The following is a 20,876-nucleotide window of genomic DNA, read 5'->3' as shown; positions in this document are numbered from 1 at the left end:
TTCTTCTGCCTTTGACACGGTCAACCATGGCATCCTGCTCAAATGTCTCCGTGATAACCTGGGTATCACCGGTCAGGCCCTGGCGTGGCTGACTTCTTTCCTCACTGACCGACCCTCCCAGGTCCAACTTTGGTCCTTCCTCTCTGCTATCTTTTTCTCTACCTGTGGTGTCCCCCAGGGGTCTACCCTGGCTGTTCAACCTATACCTGGCACTTTTTGCCCACCGCATTGCCGCTCTCTGGCCCAACTTTCAGTGCTATACGGATGACACTAAGCTCATTTTCAGGCTACCTTCGGCCACCTCTTCTCCGTCTCTCATCTCTGACTGTCTGTCTGCTATCCAGGAATTGTGTGTTGCCAATGACCTCTGCTTTAATGCCAGTAAGACTGAGATTCTCCTCATCGGCCCACCCGCTCCCTCCTTTTCTGTCGCTCTCTGGCCGGCCGCCCTTGGATCCCCTCCTGCCCCTACCGCGAGGCTAAACACCTCGGGGTCATCTTCGACTACACATTCTCCTTCTCTCCTCACATTTCTGACGTCTCTAAAAAGGCACACTAGCATCTGCACCTCCTCAAAGGTATTCTACCGTTCCTCTCCTTCCCCCAGAAGCTCACTGTCCCCAGAGCTCTGGTTCTCTCTAGGCTGGACTACTGCAACAGCCTCTTTCTAAATCTGCCTGCCTCTACTCTACACCCACTGCAACTCATCCAGAACAGATCTGCGAGACTTGTCCTTGGCCTCAAGCCCAGGTATCGTATCTCTCCAGGATTGAAATCTCTGCACTGGCTCCCAGTGGCTGTGAGGATCAAGTTCAAAACCCTCTGCATTGTCCACAAGGCCTGATGGGGCCTCAATACCTTCAACTCTCTCTTCCTAAATATCTTCCCTCTCAAGCTCTTTGCTCATCCACCTCCACCTCCAACTCCCTTATGGTCAGTCGCTTCTCCAAGCAACGAGTGGGTGCTAGATATCTTTTTTCGTCTGGATCCTCCCTCTGGAACAGCCTCCCTGCCTCCCTGAAACTTGAGGAGAACCATCTCTGGTTCCGGAAACACCTCAAAACCTTTCTCTTTGCTTCTGCCTTTTCTCCTCCTCTCCCCTGCTGACTTACTGGCTGAAACTGAATCTGCACTGGTGACCTGGCCACCCTCTCTTCTCTGGCCCAGGACCCCCCCCCCCCCGCCTGTTCACGCACACCAGCATGGCCTGCCTTGCAACCCCCGCACCTGGGTACTGTTTCTGTATCCCTACAGTACCACTACCAGCTCTTAACACCTGATGCCTGCACTTACGTTTGCACATGCCACCTGTTGGCCGTTATTTTTACTTATTGTTTTTATTCTATGCCCATGTACTGCTCTATCCCTCCCCACCCGCACTTTCCCCTTTCCCCCTTGCCCCTTCCCATGAACTTGCGCAATCTAAATGACACCTGGCCTAGTAGGATCGTTGTCTGTCCTCCCTTTGTTTCCCCCTCCCTTGCCTCTTTGCACCTTGAAACACTTGTGTATAGGCGCGTTATAAATGCCATATCATATCATGATGTCAGCGATTTCAGTGGCGTGGGCTACGAGAGATCTCGCATTGATTAGTGCACCACTAATTTTGTGGGTTTCCTTGGCCATTTTGTTGGCATGGATTTTTTGCTGGGGTGGTGGAAGATCGGGTACCTGAGTGAGTTTGGAGTTGCGTTTGGTGGTGCAGAGCTCAGGATCTGAAGTCAGGTTGGTGCTTCTGGAGCCTAATCTGTGCTTTCTCCAGTTAGTGGAGCTGGGTTGGTTGGGCTTAGGTTTACTTGCGAAACGTCCATTGGGCAGGTGATAAAGTCTCTGATAGGTGTTGGGTGTTTTTGCTGATAGGGTGTGTTATCTGCTGTGTAGGAGTACTAGGTGTTAGAAAGTAGGTGGGCCATATCCATTCTGATGGTGGTAATGTTTTATTCATGGATAAGGGTCTGGGGGTTAAGTTGGAGTAGACTATATCGGTGGCCATAGTGGCGGATGAAGGCAGAGTGCGGTGAGGCGATTTGGACTTGGGGTGAGTGATGGTGTTCGTGGCGATATTGATCGTTATGATGGTTAGAATGTTTGTTAGGACAATATTCATGACTCCTAGGTTATGAACTGTGGGATAAGTACAGGTTTCTGGGATTAGGCGTAAATAGCTGGGAGCTGAGAGCAATTATCCAGTGGGCGGCACTATAGGCTAAGTACAGATTACCATTGTAAGGCATGGTGCTAGGCTAAATGCAGTTCCCAATTTGCAGATGTAAGGCACAACGTAAGGCTAAATGCAATTTGCAGATGTAAGGCACAATATAAGGCAAGATGCAATTTGCAGCTATAAGGCACAATGCAAGGCTAGATGCAATTTGCAGATATAAGGCACACTGTAACGCTGGATGCAATTTGCAGATATAAGGCACAGTGTAAGGCTGGATGCAATTTGCCGCTACAAGGCACAATGTAAGGCCCAATTCAATTTGCAGCTATAAGGCACAATGTGAGGCAAGATGCAATTTGCAGCTATAAGGCACAATGTAAGGCTAGATGCAATTTGCAGCTATAAGGCCAGTGTAAGGCTGGATGCAATTTGCAGATATAAGGCACAATGTAAGGCTAAATGCAATTTGCAGTTATAGGGCACGATGGTAGGCAAGATGCAATTTAATTTGCAGCTATATGGCACAATGTAAGACAAGATACAATTTGCAGTTATAGGGCACAATGGTGGGCGATGTGGCCTGGATACAAGTTCCCATTATAGGGCAGAGTGTGATGCACAGATTAGAGTTGGCCACGGAGGAGGTGCGTAAAATATGTAATATGCACATTAGAAAGTACAGTGTGGAATAGTGAGAATACAGGCCAGATGATAATACTCTGCATGTGCAATGTAGGAAGGCAATGAGGAATCGGGCACAGCAGGTTCTCACTTATGCTTACCTGGGGCGAGGCGAGTTCGGGTCATAATGTTCAGCGAGGATAGTTCAGAAGATGGGTATGATGAAGCGACGGTCAAGGCTGCGTGAATTGGGTCCTTTTTGCGTCCTGTGGCGAATAGGGGCAAACAAGGCCTTCGACGTGGCCGGCTCTTCCACCTGCCGGCGGATGTTGCTGAAATATATTAGGCATGTTGCCTAGCAACGCCACAAAGCCGAGCCTCGTTGTGGCACCACATCACGCCCGACATTTTGAAAAATTGGGCGAAGTCGGTGCGATGCGGTTTGGGTGCAGGTTGTCTTGCTGTGGCTCATGCACTGAGGTAATGGGGCTCAGGAGGTGCCCAGACAGGCACAGGGCTTTCTGATGGATAAATGATCTCTCACGCACGCACATGGGCCTCACTGCATAGTGTGTTGGGCTGCTGGGGGAGACGGTTCGCTACTGGGTGGCATGCAGGCATGCAGCGCCGCGTAGTTGGCGCAGCTTGTCCGGGCTGGTGGAGGCTCCTGCCCACTCCACCACGAGATGGGTATGCACTTTCCGTTATAATGCCGTCTGTGTGTTGTTTAAATTTGTCCGTCAGCTTCCACATCCCATTGGGAGCTAAACATACTCCACATCGCTAACCTCTCAAGCACAACGTAGACTCCAACTTAACCCAATATTTTCTGAGAGTTTCCATTGTTTGTCGTTTGTGTTCGTTATTAGGTTTCACCCGGTGTAGGATTAAAGGGTAAATGGATCAATTTGAATAAAGAACGGCTACTGAAACATATTTTTATTATGTTTTCTACACAGCTACATTCTTCCTTTCTGCGAATGTCATCGTTTCCAGATACCGAGTGATGGTTTCTTTAGCCAGCAGTGGCAGATACGCCTAAACAGATGGATTTCGATTACGCTGATGTGGGACGATCGCCTGGGACCGATATGCCGTTTGGCGGTACCAGCGACAAGGAGCTACCTGTCATCGTTTACAGTGGTCTAGCAAGAAGCTGATCCCAAAGCCTTGCGATTCAAGGTGCGTCGAATGCGCATCTTCTCCCGAAAGGAACACTGTGTGCCTCATGATAAAGTTTTGATACTATAACCCAAGGACTTTCAATAATTTGTGGTAAATTGAAATAATTGGATGTTCTCTGAGCATATTTTGTGAAATAAAAGCACATTGTAAATTCCAGAGTATTGATGTTTCCTAAAATAGTGTTTTCTATTCCGATTTGTGACGCGCTGTGCTGTGAGAGGATGTGTGTGTTGATATTCCGGGTTCTGTGTCAACTGATAAGACGTAGGTGATGATTGGGCACGTTTGGCTACGCTGCTCACTAACGTCAGGAAAATAGGTGGAGAATATCTCTAGGAATAGTGATGTCAGCTTCAGGGGCGGGTGATATGATTTAGTGCCGCAAGGGCAGTTGAATTTAGGGCGATGCAGCAACGGATAAGATTAGCACAAAATGGCCACGCCCCACTCGTTGATTTCGCATGTGTAAAAGTGAGAGAAACTAAGGTAAGATGCATAGGAAATGTCTTTATGATCGATCACAGTTTGCTTAAAACCACATGCCCGAACACACATTTTTGAGTGTACAATTCCTTTAAGGAGCCCTCCAACCCTGTTTTCCTTTTCAAAAACGGGGAGCAGGTGCAAGTCGGTCTATGTCACCTGGCCTAAGCTTGCCCACCTGGTGCCTTCCTGGTTGCTGCTCTTTTTCTCCACTTAGCAAGCCCCCTTTCCTCCCCCAGCTGAGTCGTCACAGGAGGCAGAGGTGAGTTTGGACTGTATGTGTGTGTGAGTGTATGTGGGTAGGATGCGTGTGTTGATGGGCGTGATGGGTGGGAAAATTGGGGTTTCGGGGGGGTTTATCCCCCCTTCCCGATTTCCTATCTCCCCCCTTTTCCTTTCTCCCTTTTCCTATCTCCCCCCCTCCTCCCCTTACTTTTTTCCTTTTTTCTATGCACTTACTCTATCAGAATTGTCCCTGAACCTAGTATGAAAGCAACCTCGTCTGCCTCCTCCGGCCTACCCTTACTTGTTCCCTCCAGCGACCTCCAGCACTATCTGAAATGTCGTCAGGCCTAGTACGATAGTCCCTTGTTTTGTTCCTCCCTTGCCTTTCTGCACCCCTCTCCCTCACCTTTTGTTTTTCTCTGGCTCTACTAGAAATGTCGTCCGGCCTAGTACGGTAGTGACCTGCCTGTTTCCATTTCCTTCCCACTCTCCCCCTCCCTTCCTTATGTATGTCTTAGCTCTTGCACTATCTGAAATGTTGTCAGGCCGAGTACGATAGTTAATTTCACATCCTTACTGTTCATGGCATGTAAGAATGTCATTGTATTTTCCCTTGTTCCCTCCCTTGCCTTGAAGTGCTTTGAAACACATTGCGTATAGGTGCTATATAGATAAATTATCATATCATATCCCTTGATGTACTAAAATCACTGCATTACCAACAGTACTTTGGGTACACCACTGCCATAGAAGTGATTTAAAGTGGAATTCATGTATATCTCCCTGGTGTGGGTGCATGGGGCAACATATGTTGCAGAGAAGCCAGGTGCCCTCGTGTCTGGCATGGCAGCTCCGTCAGTCTGCTGCTACGTTAGCGCTGTCACCGAACTGCAGTCAAAGCTACATGGCTATTACTCGATGTTTCCGAAAGTAAGCTTGGTGAGTTAAGAACTACTGTGTCGGATTCTATGTAAGATATATAGATGAATGATTGCAATGCCAGCAGGCTGGACTTCTCAACTATTCTAGGCATGGAATAGAAAGGATAAAGTATAACAAGCTGATGCTCTTTCTCTCGCTCTATTTTTTTTTTGTCTCTGTGACCGAGTATGAGTGACGTTTAAAGGTATGTGCTCTGATTGCTCTCTGTTCTCTCTGCCAGCTGGGATGGAATGGCCTATAGGGAACTTTGGAGAGTTCCCGGTAGGACCCTGCACCCTAGGTCCCTTTTGTGTGCAGAGGAGGATGTGTGCCGACTGGCAGAGTGTAGCGCGCAAATATTGGTATGGTCAATCTGGTACGTCTATAATATTTATTTATTGTTCTTTTTCAATTGTAGGAACTCAAATGGCTCTATCGTCCCATCCTGGACAGCAGAGCAATGCAGCAATGGCACCATAAAAATTCCTGACATCTGTAGTAGGACTTGCCGACGGTAAGAATGCCTTTTTTTAAAATGACTGTATTTTGCTGTGGGTGATGGTGGGGCAATTTTAAAGGTATAGTTAGGAGTCACAATCAGGGATTTCAAACCTATTTTTGAGGCTGTTCCTTTCTCATGTTCAGTTTGGGGCGGTACGGAAAGTTCACGTCTCATGCGGGAGTTGCATTTACAGTACACTGTGTACTCTCTCCTGGTTTCCCAGAATTAGTTCCTGCTTACTAGCTGATGCCTAACACCCAAGAGCTGGTTTTAAACCCTGGTCATCTAATCTTAATTTTGAAGTCTCAGGTAGACCCATGTATCCTTCCCTAACTGTTTGTTTTCATTGCAGCAGCATCGCTCAAAGCATCGGTGTGTCAACCTAACCACCTGTGTCCCAGCAAGAAAAATACAGTGAAGCACTTGACCCAGTCAAGCAGGCAGGTAAGGATTTTTTTTCCCTATGTACCATTGGTTGAGTAGAAGTGCTGAAGGTTTATATTGGCCCTGTGCAATGTCCATCCAGGTGTGATTGTCGCCGCCAATCTGAGGCCTAGTCCAGGACCACACTTCAAAAGAAATTCAAGCTAGAACTTCACGATCTGAACAGAGAGTCTTCTGAGACTTGTATCAATGTGGTGTTTTGTTTTATTCAACCAGTATTTCTGACCCTTTTTTTGCAGAGTTTTTTTCCCCCAAGCTGTTCATATGGTTTCTTTTGGGGACTTTTTTAAAAAATGATTTTTTTTCCCGCCTTTTCACATGGTTCGTTTTAAATCTTTGCATGTGGTGTTTGCCATTTTAAGTCTTTTGAAGCATTTTACATTTTTGAAAACTTGAAATTGTTTTTAAAAACTAAAGTGACATAAATTAAAGTGGTGGTTTGCAATGTTTTCACAGATTGAGGCTCCTTTTTTAGATGGATCGTTGGTACTAAGTGAAAAGATCTTTTTCACTGTACCGATGGGGGGGAGGGAAGGTTGATATAGAAAGACCGCGCCATGACCGCACAAAGCAGTCTTTCTAAATCGAACTATCATACTTGTCAAACCCCTGCCGCACACGAGTGCACGCAGTGGCTGACAGGCACTGTGAGCCCCAGCGGAGTCGTCACAGGAGGCAGAGGTGAGTTTTGGACTGTATGTGTGTGTGAGTGTATGTGGGTAGGATGCGTGTGTTGATGGGCATGATGGGTGGGGAAATTGGGGTTTCGGGGGGGTTTATCCCCCTTCCCGATTAATGAGTTGAAGAGCGGGCGGGGAAGGAGGGGGGCAGTATGTGATATTTCCGCATTTTAAAGCCAATACAAAAACGCAAAAACGGCCAAAACAAATCAGTCTTTTTTGTGTTCTGGCTTTAAAATGCAGAAATATCTCATTAAATTGGATTGTTTCCTAGTGCCCAAAGATGGTAGGAATCTAAAAGGAAAAGCAGAAGGAGAGGTGGAACCAGACAATCGCAGGGAAACCAGCGCACATCGATTCATGGAAGTCTGTGCGCGAGAAAAACATTGGATGTGCGCTGAAAAAGTGTGCGGCGCACGCCCGCGCACAGGTCATCCAACAGCGTGCGCCACGGCCACTGCGAAATCGCACATAGTGCGGCGTACATCACAAAAGTAGGCGGAACACGGGGCGTAACAATTGGAATGGGGAACAACGCGTGAAAATATGGGCGTCACGGGGGAAGTACAGGAGGCAAGTGCGCGGAAGGCCCACACGCTCGCCTAAACCCGTATTCATGGAATCGAAGAGCACAAACCAGGGCACGGTGAAAGACGCGCACAGGGCCAAACAAGTACGCCACAAGAAAGCAGGCGGTAGCGTCCCTGCGCCTGAAATAAATGTGCGCCAAAATGTGCGCTAACAAAAAGCACCCATATACAGCCATGATGAATGGTCCATACAGTGGCCCTCTAGGACAAATGAGGTGCAAAGGGGTACCGACAAACACGGACACCCGCTGTGTGAAAAATAGCATGTGCGTGTATTACGGGGTTCGCGGAAGTTCCACACGCAATTGGCCTGGGCACGTGTATTCTGGGGTGCTCGGGAAGTTTCACACGCGAATTTGCAGGGTACGTGTATAACGGGGTTTGCGGGAAGTTCCACACGCGATTGCTCTGGGTCCGTGTATTTCGGGGTGCGCGGGAAGTTTCACACGCAAATTAGTAGGGTACGTGTATTTCGGTGTGCGCGTGAAGTTCCACACGCAATTTCAGCAGGGTATGTGTACTCCGGGTGCGTGGCAAATTCCACACGCAAATCCAGCAGCCTACGTGTATTTCTGGGGTGCCGGGGAGTCCCACACGTGAATTGGCCGTGTGGGTCCTCCCAGCTGTTCCCTCTACACCCTCCACGGCCCCTGCAGGCGGCCCACACCACAGGGGACTACCCTGCACCCCTGCACATGTCCCGCAGGCAGCCCATCCACCATGGCCATGCCCCCCAGCCAACCCACATGTCACCTTGCACTACTGCCCACCAACGCATGTCTCCCAGCACCCCCACCCCCCAGCATCCAGGGGCACCCGCCACAAGGCCCCCACTCATGTCTCCCTGCACCCCCACCCCCCTGCATCCAGGGGCACCCTCCACTAGGCCCCCACTCATGTCTCCCAGAACCCCCACCCCCTGCATCCAGGGGCACCCTCCACCAGGCCCCCACTCATGTCCCCCTGCACCTCCACCCCCAGCACTGTGGGGCACCCTCCACCAGGCCCCCACTCATGTCTCCCTGCACCCCCACCCCCCACCAATCAGGGGCACCCTCCACCAGGCCCCCACTCATGTCCAACTCATGTCTCCTTGCACCCCCACCCCCCAGCATCCAGGGGCACCCTCCACCAGGCCCCCACTCATGTCTCCCTGCACCCCCACCCCCCACCATTCAGGGGCACCCTCCACCAGGTCCCCACTCATGTCTCCCAGCACCCCCACCCCCTGCATCCAGGGGCACCCTCCACCAGGCCCCCACTCATGTTCCCCTGCACCCCCACCCCCCAGCACTGTGGGGTACCCTCCACCAGGCCCCCACTCATGTCTCCCTGCACCCCCACCTCCCACCAGTCAGGGGCACCCTCCACCAGGCCCCCACTCATGTCCAACTCATGTCTCCTTGCACCCCCACCCCCCAGCACTGTGTGGCACCCTCCACCAGAGCCCCACTCATGTCTCCCAGCACCCCCGTCCCCCACCAGTCAGGGGCACCCTCCACCAGGCCCCCACTCATGTTTCCCTGCACCCCCACCCCCCAGCACTGTGGGGCACCCTCCACCAGGCCCCCACTCATGTCTCCCAGCACCCCCACCCCCCTGCATCCAGGGGCACCCTCCACCAGGCCCCCACTCATGTCTCCCTGCACCCCCACCCCCCACCAGTCAGGCGCACCCTCCACCAGGCCCCCACTCATGTCCAACTCATGTCTCCTTGCACCCCCACCCCCCAGCACTGTGGGGCACCCTCCACCAGGCCCCCACACATGTCTCCCTGCACCCCCACCCCCCACCAGTCAGGGGCACCCTCCACCAGGCCCCCACTCATGTCCAACACATGTCTCCTTGCACCCCCACCCCCCAGCAGCCAGGGGCACCCTCCACCAGGCCCCCACTCATGTCTCCCTGCACCCCCACCAGTCAGGGGCACCCTCCACCAGGTCCCCACTCATGTCCAACTCATGTCTCCTTGCACCCGCACCCCCCAGCATCCAGGGGCACCCTCCACCAGGCCCCCACTCATGTCTCCCAGCACCCCACCCCCCTGCATCCAGGGGCACCCTCCACCAGGCCCCCACTCATGTCTCCCAGCACCCCCACCCCCCACCAGTCAGGGGCACCCTCCACCAGGCCCCCACTCATGTCTCCCAGCACCCCCACCCCCTGCATCCAGGGGCACCCTCCACCAGGCCCTTACTCATGTCCCCATGCACCCCCACCCCCAGCACTGTGGGGCACCCTCCACAAGGCCCCCACTCATGTCTCCCAGCACCCCCACCCCCCTGCATCCAGGGGCACCCTCCACCAGGCCCCCACTCATGTCTCCCAGCACCCCCACCCCCCTGCATCCAGGGGCACCCTCCACCAGGCCCCCACTCATGTCTCCCAGCACCCCCACCCCCTGCATCCAGGGGCACCCTCCACCAGGCCCCCACTCATGTCTCCCAGCACCCCCACCCCCCACAGTCAGGGGCACCCTCCACCAGGCCCCCACTCATGTCTCCCAGCACCCCCACCCCCCTGCATCCAGGGGCACCCTCCACCAGGCCCCCACTCATGTCCCCCTGCATCCCCACCCCCCAGCACTGTGGAGCACCCTCCACCAGGCCCCCACTCATGTCTCCCAGCACCCCAACCCCCGCATCCAGGGGCACCCTCCACCAGGCCCCCACTCATGTCTCCCTGCACCCCCACCCCCCAGCACTGTGGGGCCCCCTCCACCAGGCCCCCTCTCATGTCTCCCAGCACCCCCGCCCCCCTGTATCCAGGGGCACCCTCCACCAGGCCCCCACTCATGTCTCCCTGCACCCCCACCCCCCAGCACTGTGGGGCACCCTCCACCAGGCCCCCACTCATGTCTCCCAGCACCTCCACCCCCAGCATCCAGGGGCACCCTCCACCAGGCCCCCACTTATGTCTCCCTGCACCCCCACCCCCCACCAGTCAGGGGCACCCTCCACCAGGCCCCCACTCATGTCCAACTCATGTCTCCTTGCACCCCCACCCCCCAGCATCCAGGGGCACCCTCCACCAGGCCCCCACTCATGTCTCCCTGCACCCCCACCCCCCACCAGTCAGGGGCACCCTCCACCAGGCCCCCACTCATGTCCAACTCATGTCTCCTTGCACCCCCACCCCCCAGCATCCAGGGGCACCCTCCACCAGGCCCCCACTCATGTCCAACTCATGTCTCCTTGCACCCCCACCCCCAGCATCCAGGGGCACCCTCCACCAGGCCCCCACTCATGTCTCCCTGCACCCACGCCCCCCTGCATCCAGGAGCACCCTCCACCAGGCCCCCACTCATGTCTCCCAGCACCCCCACCCCCCACCAGTCAGGGGCACCCTCCACCAGTCCCCCACTCATGTCTCCCTGCACCCCCAGCCCCCACCAGTCAGGGGTACCCTCCACCAGGCCCCGACTCATGTCCCCCTGCACCCCCACCCCCCAGCACTGTGGGGCACCCTCCACCAGGCCCCCTCTCATGTCTCCATGCACCCCCACCCCCCACCAGTCAGGGGCACCCTTCACCAGGCCCCCACTCATGTCCAACACATGTCTCCTTGCACCCCCACCCCCCAGCACTGTGGCGCACCCTCCACCAGGCCCCCACTCATGTCTCCCAGCACCCCCACCAGTCAGGCGCACCCTCCACCAGGCCCCCACTCGTGTCCAACTCATGTCTCCTTGCACCCCCACCCCCCAGCATCCAGGGGCACCCTCCACCAAGCCCCCACTCATGTCTCCCTGCACCCCCACCCCCCTGCATCCAAGGGGACCCTCCACCAGGCCCCCACTCATGTCTCCCAGCACCCCCACCCCCTGCATCCAAGGGCACCCTCCACCAGGCCCCCACTCATGTCCCCCTGCACCTCCACCCCCCCAGCACTGTGGGGCACCCTCCACCAGGCCCCCACTCATGTCTCCCTGCACCCCCACCCCCACCAGTCAGGGGCACCCTCCACCAGGCCCCAACTCATGTCCAACTCATGTCTCCTTGCACCCCCACCCCCCAGCATCCAGGGGCACCCTCCACCAAGCCCCCACTCATGTCTCCCTGCACCCCCACCCCCTGCATCCAGGGGCACCCTCCACCAGGACCCCACTCATGTCTCCCAGCACCCCCACCCCCTGCATCCAGGGGCACCCTCCACCAGGCCCCTACTCATGTCCCCCTGCACCACCATCCCCCAGCACTGTGGGGCACCCTCCACCAGGCCCCCACTCATGTCTCCCTGCACCCCCACCTCTCACCAGTCAGGGGCACCCTCCACCAGGCCCCCACTCATGTCCAACTCATGTCTCCTTGCACCCCCACCCCCAGCACTGTGGGGCACCCTCCACCAGAGCCCCACTCATGTCTCCCAGCACCCCCGTCCCCCACCAGTCAGGGGCACCCGCCACCAGGCCCCCACTCATGTCTCCCTGCACCCCCACCCCCCAGCACTATGGGGCACCCTCCACCAGGCCCCCACTCATGTCTCCCAGCACCCCCACCCCCTGCATCCAGGGGCACCCTCCACCAGGCCCCAACTCATGTCTCCCTGCACCCCCACCCCCCACCAGTCAGGCGCACCCTCCACCACGCCCCCACTCATGTCCAACTCATGTCTCCTTGCACCCCCACCCCCCAGCACTGTGGGGCACCCTCCACCAGGCCCCCACTCATGTCTCTCTGCACCCCCACCCCCCACCAGTCAGGGGCACCCACCACCAGGCCCCCACTCATGTCCAACTCATGTCTCCTTGCACCCCCACCCCCCAGCATCCAGGGGCACCCTCCACCAGGTCCCCACTCATGTCTCCCAGCACCCCCACCCCCTGCATCCAGGGGCACCCTCCACCAGGCCCCCACTCATGTCCCCCTGCACCCCCACCCCCCCAGCACTGTGGGGCACCCTCCACCAGGCCCCCACTCATGTCTCCCTGCACCCCCACCTCCCACCAGTCAGGGGCACCCTCCACCAGGCCCCCACTCATGTCCAACTCATGTCTCCTTGCACCCCCACCCCCCAGCACTGTGGGGCACCCTCCACCAGAGCCCCACTCATGTCTCCCAGCACCCCCGTCCCCCACCAGTCAGGGGCACCCTCCACCAGGCACCCACTCATGTCTCCCTTCACCCCCACCCCCCAGCACTGTGGGGCACCCTCCACCAGGCCCCCACTCATGTCTCCCAGCACCCCCACCCCCCTGCATCCAGGGGCACCCTCCACCAGGCCCCCACTCATGTCTCCCTGCACCCCCACCCCCCACCAGTCAGGGGCACCCTCCACCAGGCCCCCACTCATGTCCAACTCATGTCTCCTTGCACCCCCACCCCCCAGCATCCAGGGGCACCCTCCACCAGGCCCCCACTCATGTCTCCCTGCACCCCCACCCCCCACCAGTCAGGGGCACCCTCCACCAGGTCCCCACTCATGTCCAACTCATGTCTCCTTGCACCCCCACCCCCCAGCATCCAGGGGCACCCTCCACCAGGCCCCCACTCATGTCTCCCAGCACCCCCACCCCCCTGCATCCAGGGGCACCCTCCACCAGGCCCCCACTCATGTCTCCCAGCACCCCCACCCCCCACCAGTCAGGGGCACCCTCCACCAGGCCCCCACTCATGTCTCCCAGCACCCCCACCCCCTGCATCCAGGGGCACCTTCCACCAGGCCCCTACTCATGTCCCCCTGCACCCCCACCCCCAGCACTGTGGGGCACCCTCCACAAGGCCCCCACTCATGTCTCCCAGCACCCCCACCCACCTGCATCCAGGGGCATCCTCCACCAGGCCCCCACTCATGTCTCCCAGCACCCCCACCCCCCTGCATCCAGGGGCACCCTCCACCAGGCCCCCACTCATGTCTACCAGCACCCCACCCCCCTGCATCCAGGGGCACCCTCCACCAGGCCCCCACTCATGTCTCCCAGCACCCCCACCCCCCACAGTCAGGGGCACCCTCCACCAGGCCCCCACTCATGTCTCCCAGCACCCCCACCCCCCTGATCCAGGGGCACCCTCCACCAGGCCCCCACTCATGTCCCCCTGCATCCCCACCCCCCAGCACTGTGGAGCACCCTCCACCAGGCCCCCACTCATGTCTCCCAGCGCCCCAACCCCCGCATCCAGGGGCACCCTCCACCAGGCCCCCACTCATGTCCCCCTGCACCCCCACCCCCCCAGCACTGTGGGGCACCCTCCACCAGGCCCCCACTCATGTCTCCCTGCACCCCCACCTCCCACCAGTCAGGGGCACCCTCCACCAGGCCCCCACTCATGTCCAACTCATGTCTCCTTGCACCCCCACCCCCCAGCACTGTGGGGCACCCTCCACCAGAGCCCCACTCATGTCTCCCAGCACCCCCGTCCCCCACCAGTCAGGGGCACCCTCCACCAGGCACCCACTCATGTCTCCCTTCACCCCCACCCCCCAGCACTGTGGGGCACCCTCCACCAGGCCCCCACTCATGTCTCCCAGCACCCCCACCCCCCTGCATCCAGGGGCACCCTCCACCAGGCCCCCACTCATGTCTCCCTGCACCCCCACCCCCCACCAGTCAGGGGCACCCTCCACCAGGCCCCCACTCATGTCCAACTCATGTCTCCTTGCACCCCCACCCCCCAGCATCCAGGGGCACCCTCCACCAGGCCCCCACTCATGTCTCCCTGCACCCCCACCCCCCACCAGTCAGGGGCACCCTCCACCAGGTCCCCACTCATGTCCAACTCATGTCTCCTTGCACCCCCACCCCCCAGCATCCAGGGGCACCCTCCACCAGGCCCCCACTCATGTCTCCCAGCACCCCACCCCCCTGCATCCAGGGGCACCCTCCACCAGGCCCCCACTCATGTCTCCCAGCACCCCCACCCCCCACCAGTCAGGGGCACCCTCCACCAGGCCCCCACTCATGTCTCCCAGCACCCCCACCCCCTGCATCCAGGGGCACCTTCCACCAGGCCCCTACTCATGTCCCCCTGCACCCCCACCCCCAGCACTGTGGGGCACCCTCCACAAGGCCCCCACTCATGTCTCCCAGCACCCCCACCCACCTGCATCCAGGGGCATCCTCCACCAGGCCCCCACTCATGTCTCCCAGCACCCCCACCCCCCTGCATCCAGGGGCACCCTCCACCAGGCCCCCACTCATGTCTACCAGCACCCCACCCCCCTGCATCCAGGGGCACCCTCCACCAGGCCCCCACTCATGTCTCCCAGCACCCCCACCCCCCACAGTCAGGGGCACCCTCCACCAGGCCCCCACTCATGTCTCCCAGCACCCCCACCCCCCTGATCCAGGGGCACCCTCCACCAGGCCCCCACTCATGTCCCCCTGCACCCCCACCCCCCAGCACTGTGGAGCACCCTCCACCAGGCCCCCACTCATGTCTCCCAGCGCCCCAACCCCCGCATCCAGGGGCACCCTCCACCAGGCCCCCACTCATGTCTCCCTGCACCCCCACCCCCCAGCACTGTTGGGCACCCTCCACCAGGCCACCACTCATGTCTCCCAGCACCCCCGCCCCCCTGTATCCAGGGGCACCCTCCACCAGGCCCCCACTCATGTCTCCCTGCACCCCCACCCCCCAGCACTGTGGGGCACCCTCCACCAGGCCCCCACTCATGTCTCCCAGCACCTCCACCCCCCAGCATCCAGGGGCACCCTCCACCAGGCCCCCACTCATGTCTCCTTGCACCCCCACCCCCCACCAGTCAGGGGCACCCTCCACCAGGCCCCCACTCATGTCCAACTCATGTCTCCTTGCACCCCCACCCCCCAGCATCCAGGGGCACCCTCCACCAGGCCCCCACTCATGTCCAACTCATGTCTCCTTGCACCCCCACCCCCAGCATCCAGGGGCACCCTCCACCAGGCCCCCACTCATGTCTCCCTGCACCCCCGCCCCCCTGAATCCAGGGGCACCCTCCACCAGGCCCCCACTCATGTCTCCCAGCACCCCCACCCCCTTGCATCCAGGGGTACCCTCCACCAGGCCCCCACTCATGTCTCCCAGCACCCCCACCCCCCACCAGTCAGGGGTACCCTCCACCAGGCCCCCACTCATGTCCCCCTGCACCCCCACCCCCCAGCACTGTGGGGCACCCTCCACCAGGCCCCCACTCATGTCCAACTCATGTCTCCTTGCACCCCCACCCCGCAGCACTGTGGGGCACCCTCCACAGGCCCCCACTCATGTCTCCCAGCACCCCCACGCCCCACCAGTCAGGGGCACCCTCCACCAGGCCCCCACCCATGTCACCCTGCACCCCCACCCCAGCACTGTGGGGCACCCTCCACTAGGCCCCCACTCATGTCCAACTCATGTCTCCTTGCACCCCCACCCCCCAGCACTGTGGGGCACCCTCCACCAGGCCCCCACTCATGTCTCCCAGCACCCCCACCCCCCTGCATCCAGGGGCACCCTCCACCAGGCCCCCACTCATGTCTCCCTGCACCCCCACCCCCCTGCATCCAGGGGCACCCTCCACCAGGCCCCCACTCATGTCCCCCTGCACCCCCACCCCCCAGCACTGTGGGGCACCCTCCACCAGGCCCCCACTCATGTCTCCCAGCACCCCCACCCCCCTGCATCCAGGGGCACCCTCCACCAGGCCCCCACTCATGTCTCCCAGCACCCCCACCCCCCTGCATCCAGGGGCACCCTCCACCAGGCCCCCACTCATGTCCCGCTGCACCCTCACCCCCCAGCACTGTGGGGCACCCTCCACCAGGCCCCCACTCATGTCTCCCAGCACCCCCACCCCCCTGCATCCAGGGGCACCCTCCACCAGGCCCCCACTCCTGTCCCCCTGCACCCCACCCCCCAGCACTGTGGGGCACCCTCCACCAGGCCCCCACTCATGTCTCCCTGCACCCCCACCCCCACCAGTCAGGGGCACCCTCCACCAGGCCCCAACTCATGTCCAACTCATGTCTCCTTGCACCCCCACCCCCCAGCACTGTGGGGCACCCTCCACCAGAGCCCCACTCATGTCTCCCAGCACCCCCGTCCCCCACCAGTCAGGGGCACCCTCCACCAGGCCCCCACTCATGTCCCCCTGCACCCCCACCCCCCAGCACTGTGGAGCACCCTCCACCAGGCCCCCACTCATGTCTTCCAGCACCCCCACCCCCCTGCATCCAGGGGCACCCTCCACCAGGCCCCCACTCATGTCTCCCTGCACCCCCACCCCCACCAGTCAGGGGCACACTCCACCAGGCCCCAACTCATGTCCAACTCATGTCTCCTTGCACCCCCACCCCCCAGCACTGTGGGGCACCCTCCACCAGGCCCCCACTCATGTCTCCCTGCACCTCCACCCCCCACCAGTCAGGGGCACCCTCCACCAGGCCCCCACTCATGTCCAACTCATGTCTCCTTGCACCCCCACCCCCAGCATCCAGGGGCACCCTCCACCAGGCCCCCACTCATGTCTCCCTGCACCCCCACCCCCCACCAGTCAGGGGCACCCTCCACCAGGTCCCCAGTCATGTCCAATTCATGTCTCCTTGCACCCCCACCCCCCAGCATCCAGGGGCACCCTCCACCAGACCCCCACTCATGTCTCCCAGCACCCCCACCCCCATGCATCCAGGGGCACCCTCCACCAGGCTCCCACTCATGTCTCCCAGCACCCCCACCCCCCTGCATCCAGGGGCACCCTCCACCAGGCTCCCACTCATGTCTCCCAGCACCCCCACCCCCCTGCATCCAGGGGCACCCTCCACCAGGCCCCTACTCATGTCCCCCTGCACCCCCACCCCCCAGCACTGTGGGGCACCCTCCACAAGGCCCCCACTCATGTCTCCCAGCACCCCCACCCCCCTGCATCCAGGGGCACCCTCCACCAGGCCCCCACTCATGTCTCCTAGCACCCCCACCCACCTGCATCCAGGGGCACCCTCCACCAGGCCCCCACTCATGTCTCCCAGCACCCCCACCCCCACAGTCAGGGGCACCCTCCACCAGGCCCCCACTCATGTCTCCCAGCACCCCCACCCCCCTGCATCCAGGGGCACCCTCAACCAGGCCCCCACTCATGTCCCCCTGCACCCCCACCTCCCAGCACTGTGGGGCACCCTCCACCAGGCCCCCACTCACGTCTCCCAGCACCCCCACCCCCCTGCATCCAGGGGCACCCTCCACCAGGCCCCAACTCATGTCTCCCTGCACCCCCACCCCCCAGCACTGTGGGGCACCCTCCACCAGGCCCCCACTCATGTCTCCCAGCACCCCCGCCCCCCTGCATCCAGGAGCACCCTCCACCAGGCCCCCACTCATGTCTCCCTGCACCCCCACCCCCCCAGCACTGTGGGGCACCCTCCACCAGGCCCCCACTCATGTCTCCCAGCACCTCCACCCCCCTGCATCCAGGGGCAACCTCCACCAGGCCCCCACTCATGTCTCCCTGCACCCCCACCCCCACCAGTCAGGGGCACCCTCCACCAGGCCCCCACTCATGTCCAACTCATGTCTCCTTGCACCCCCACCCCCCAGCATCCAGGGGCACCCTCCACCAGGCCCCGACTCATGTCTCCCTGCACCCCCACCCCCCACCAGCCAGGGGCACCCTCCACCAGGCCCCCACTCATGTCCAACTCATGTCTCCTTGCACCCCCACCCCCCACCAGCCAGGGGCACCCTCCACCAGGCCCACACTCATGTCTCCCAGCACCCCCACCCCCACAGTCAGGGGCACCCTCCACCAGGCCCCCACTCATGTCTCCCAGCACCCCCACCCCCCTGCATCCAGGGGCACCCTCCACCAGGCCCCCACTCACGTCTCCCAGCACCCCCACCCCCCTGCATCCAGGGGCACCCTCCACCAGGCCCCCACTCATGTCTCCCTGCACCCCCACCCCCCAGCACTGTGGGGCACCCTCCACCAGGCTCCCACTCATGTCTCCCAGCACCCCCGCCCCCTGCATCCAGGAGCACCCTCCACCAGGCCCCCACTCATGTCTCCCTGCACCCCCACCCCCCCAGCACTGTGGGGCACCCTCCACCAGGCCCCCACTCATGTCTCCCAGCACCTCCACCCCCCTGCATCCAGGGGCACCCTCCACCAGGCCCCCACTCATGTCTCCCTGCACCCCCACCCCCACCAGTCAGGGGCACCCTCCACCAGGCCCCCACTCATGTCCAACTCATGTCTCCTCGCACCCCCACCCCCCAGCATCCAGGGGCACCCTCCACCAGGCCCCGACTCATGTCTCCCTGCACCCCCACCCCCCACCAGCCAGGGGCACCCTCCACCAGGCCCCCACTCATGTCCAACTCATGTCTCCTTGCACCCCCAGCCCCCAGCATCCAGGGGCACCATCCACCAGGCCCCCACTCATGTCCAACTCATGTCTCCTTGCACCCCCACCCCCAGCATCCAGGGGTACCCTCCACCAGGCCCCCACTCATGTCTCCCTGCACCCCCACCCCCCTGCATCCAGGGGCACCCGCCACCAGGCCCCCACTCACGTCTCCCAGCACCCCCACCAGTCAGGGGCACCCTCCACCAGGCCCCCACTCATGTCTCCCTGCACCCCCACCCCCCTGCATCCAGGGTTACCCTCCACCAGCCCCCCACTCATGTCTCCCAGCACCCCCACCCCCCACCAGTCAGGGGCACCCTCCACCAGGCCCCCACTCATGTCCCCCTGCACCCCCACCCCCCAGCACTGTGGGGCACCCTCCACCAGGCCCCCACTCATGTCTCCCTGCACCCCCACCCCCCACCAGTCAGGGGCACCCTTCACCAGGCCCCCACTCATGTCCAACTCATGTCTCCTTGCACCCCCACCCCCCAGCACTGTGGGGCACCCTCCACCAGGCCCCCACTCATGTCTCCATGCACCCCCACCCCCCACCAGTCAGGGGCACCCTTCACCAGGCCCCCACTCATGTCCAACTCATGTCTCCTTGCACCCCCACCCCGCAGCACTGTGGGGCACCCTCCACAGGCCCCCACTCATGTCTCCCAGCACCCCCACGCCCCACCAGTCAGGGGCACCCTCCACCATGCCCCCACTCATGTCCCCCTGCACCCCCACCCCCCAGCACTGTGGGGCACCCTCCACCAGTCCCCCACTCATGTCTCCCTGCACCCCCACCCCCCACCAGTCAGGGGCACCCTTCACCAGGCCCCCACTCATGTCCAACTCATGTCTCCTTGCACCCCCACCCCCCAGCACTGTGGGGCACCCTCCACCAGGCCCCCACTCATGTCTCCCAGCACCCCCACCCCCCACCAGTCAGGGGCACCCTCCACCAGGCCCCCACTCATGTCTCCCTGCACCCCCACCCCCAGCACTGTGGGGCACCCTCCACCAGGCCCCCACTCATGTCTCCCAGCACCCCCACCCCCTGCATCCAGAGGCACCCTCCACCAGGCCCCCTCTCATGTCTCCCTGCACCCCCACCCCCCACCAGTCAGGGGCACCCTCCACCAGGCCCCCACTCATGTCCAACTCATGTCTCCTTGCACCCCCATCCCCCAGCACTGTGGGGCACCCTCCACCAGGCCCCCACTCATGTCTCCCAGCACCCCCACCCCCCTGCATCCAGGGGCACCCTCCACCAGGCCCCCACTCATGTCTCCCTGCACCCCCACCCCCCTGCATCCAGGGGCACCCTCCACCAGGCCCCCACTCATGTCCCCCTGCACCCCCATCCCCCAGCACTGTGGGGCACCCTCCATCAGACCCCCACTCATGTCTCCCTGCACCCCCCACCAGTCAGGGGCACCCTCCACCAGGCTCCCACTCATGTCTCCCTGCACCCCCACCCCCCACCAGTCAGGGGCACCCTCCACCAGGCCCCCACTCATGTCCAACTCATGTCTCCTTGCACCCCCACCCCCCAGCATCCAGGGGCACCCTCCACCAGGCCCCCACTCATGTCTCCCAGCACCCCCACCCCCCACCAGTCAGGGGCACCCTCCACCAGGCCCCCACCCATGTCTCCCAGCATCCCCAACCCCCTGCATCCAGGGGCACCCTCCACCAGGCCCCCACTCATGTCTCCCTGCACCCCCACCCCCCAGCACTGTGGGGCACCCTCCACCAGGCCCCCACTCAT

General features: G+C 60.9%; 1 long non-coding RNA gene across 1 annotated transcript in view; it reads left to right on the top strand.

Moving 5' to 3' along the window:
• The first annotated feature begins 6,011 nt into the window (after positions 1 to 6,011).
• Positions 6,012 to 20,876, top strand: part of LOC138496305 (uncharacterized) — a 64,602-nt gene continuing 49,737 nt past the window's right edge. The window contains exons 1-2 of the long non-coding RNA XR_011278319.1: positions 6,012 to 6,113; positions 6,454 to 6,545. This is a non-coding gene — a long non-coding RNA (uncharacterized lncRNA). The remainder of the gene's footprint in view (positions 6,114 to 6,453; positions 6,546 to 20,876) is intronic.

The sequence above is a fragment of the Ambystoma mexicanum genome, chromosome 1p (genome assembly GCF_040938575.1).
Source record: "Ambystoma mexicanum isolate Mex_15411 chromosome 1p, UKY_AmexF1_1, whole genome shotgun sequence".
Taxonomy (NCBI): domain Eukaryota; kingdom Metazoa; phylum Chordata; class Amphibia; order Caudata; family Ambystomatidae; genus Ambystoma; species Ambystoma mexicanum.
The sequence above is the reverse complement of the archived record's forward strand: the minus strand, read 5'-3'. Positions and strand labels throughout refer to the sequence as shown.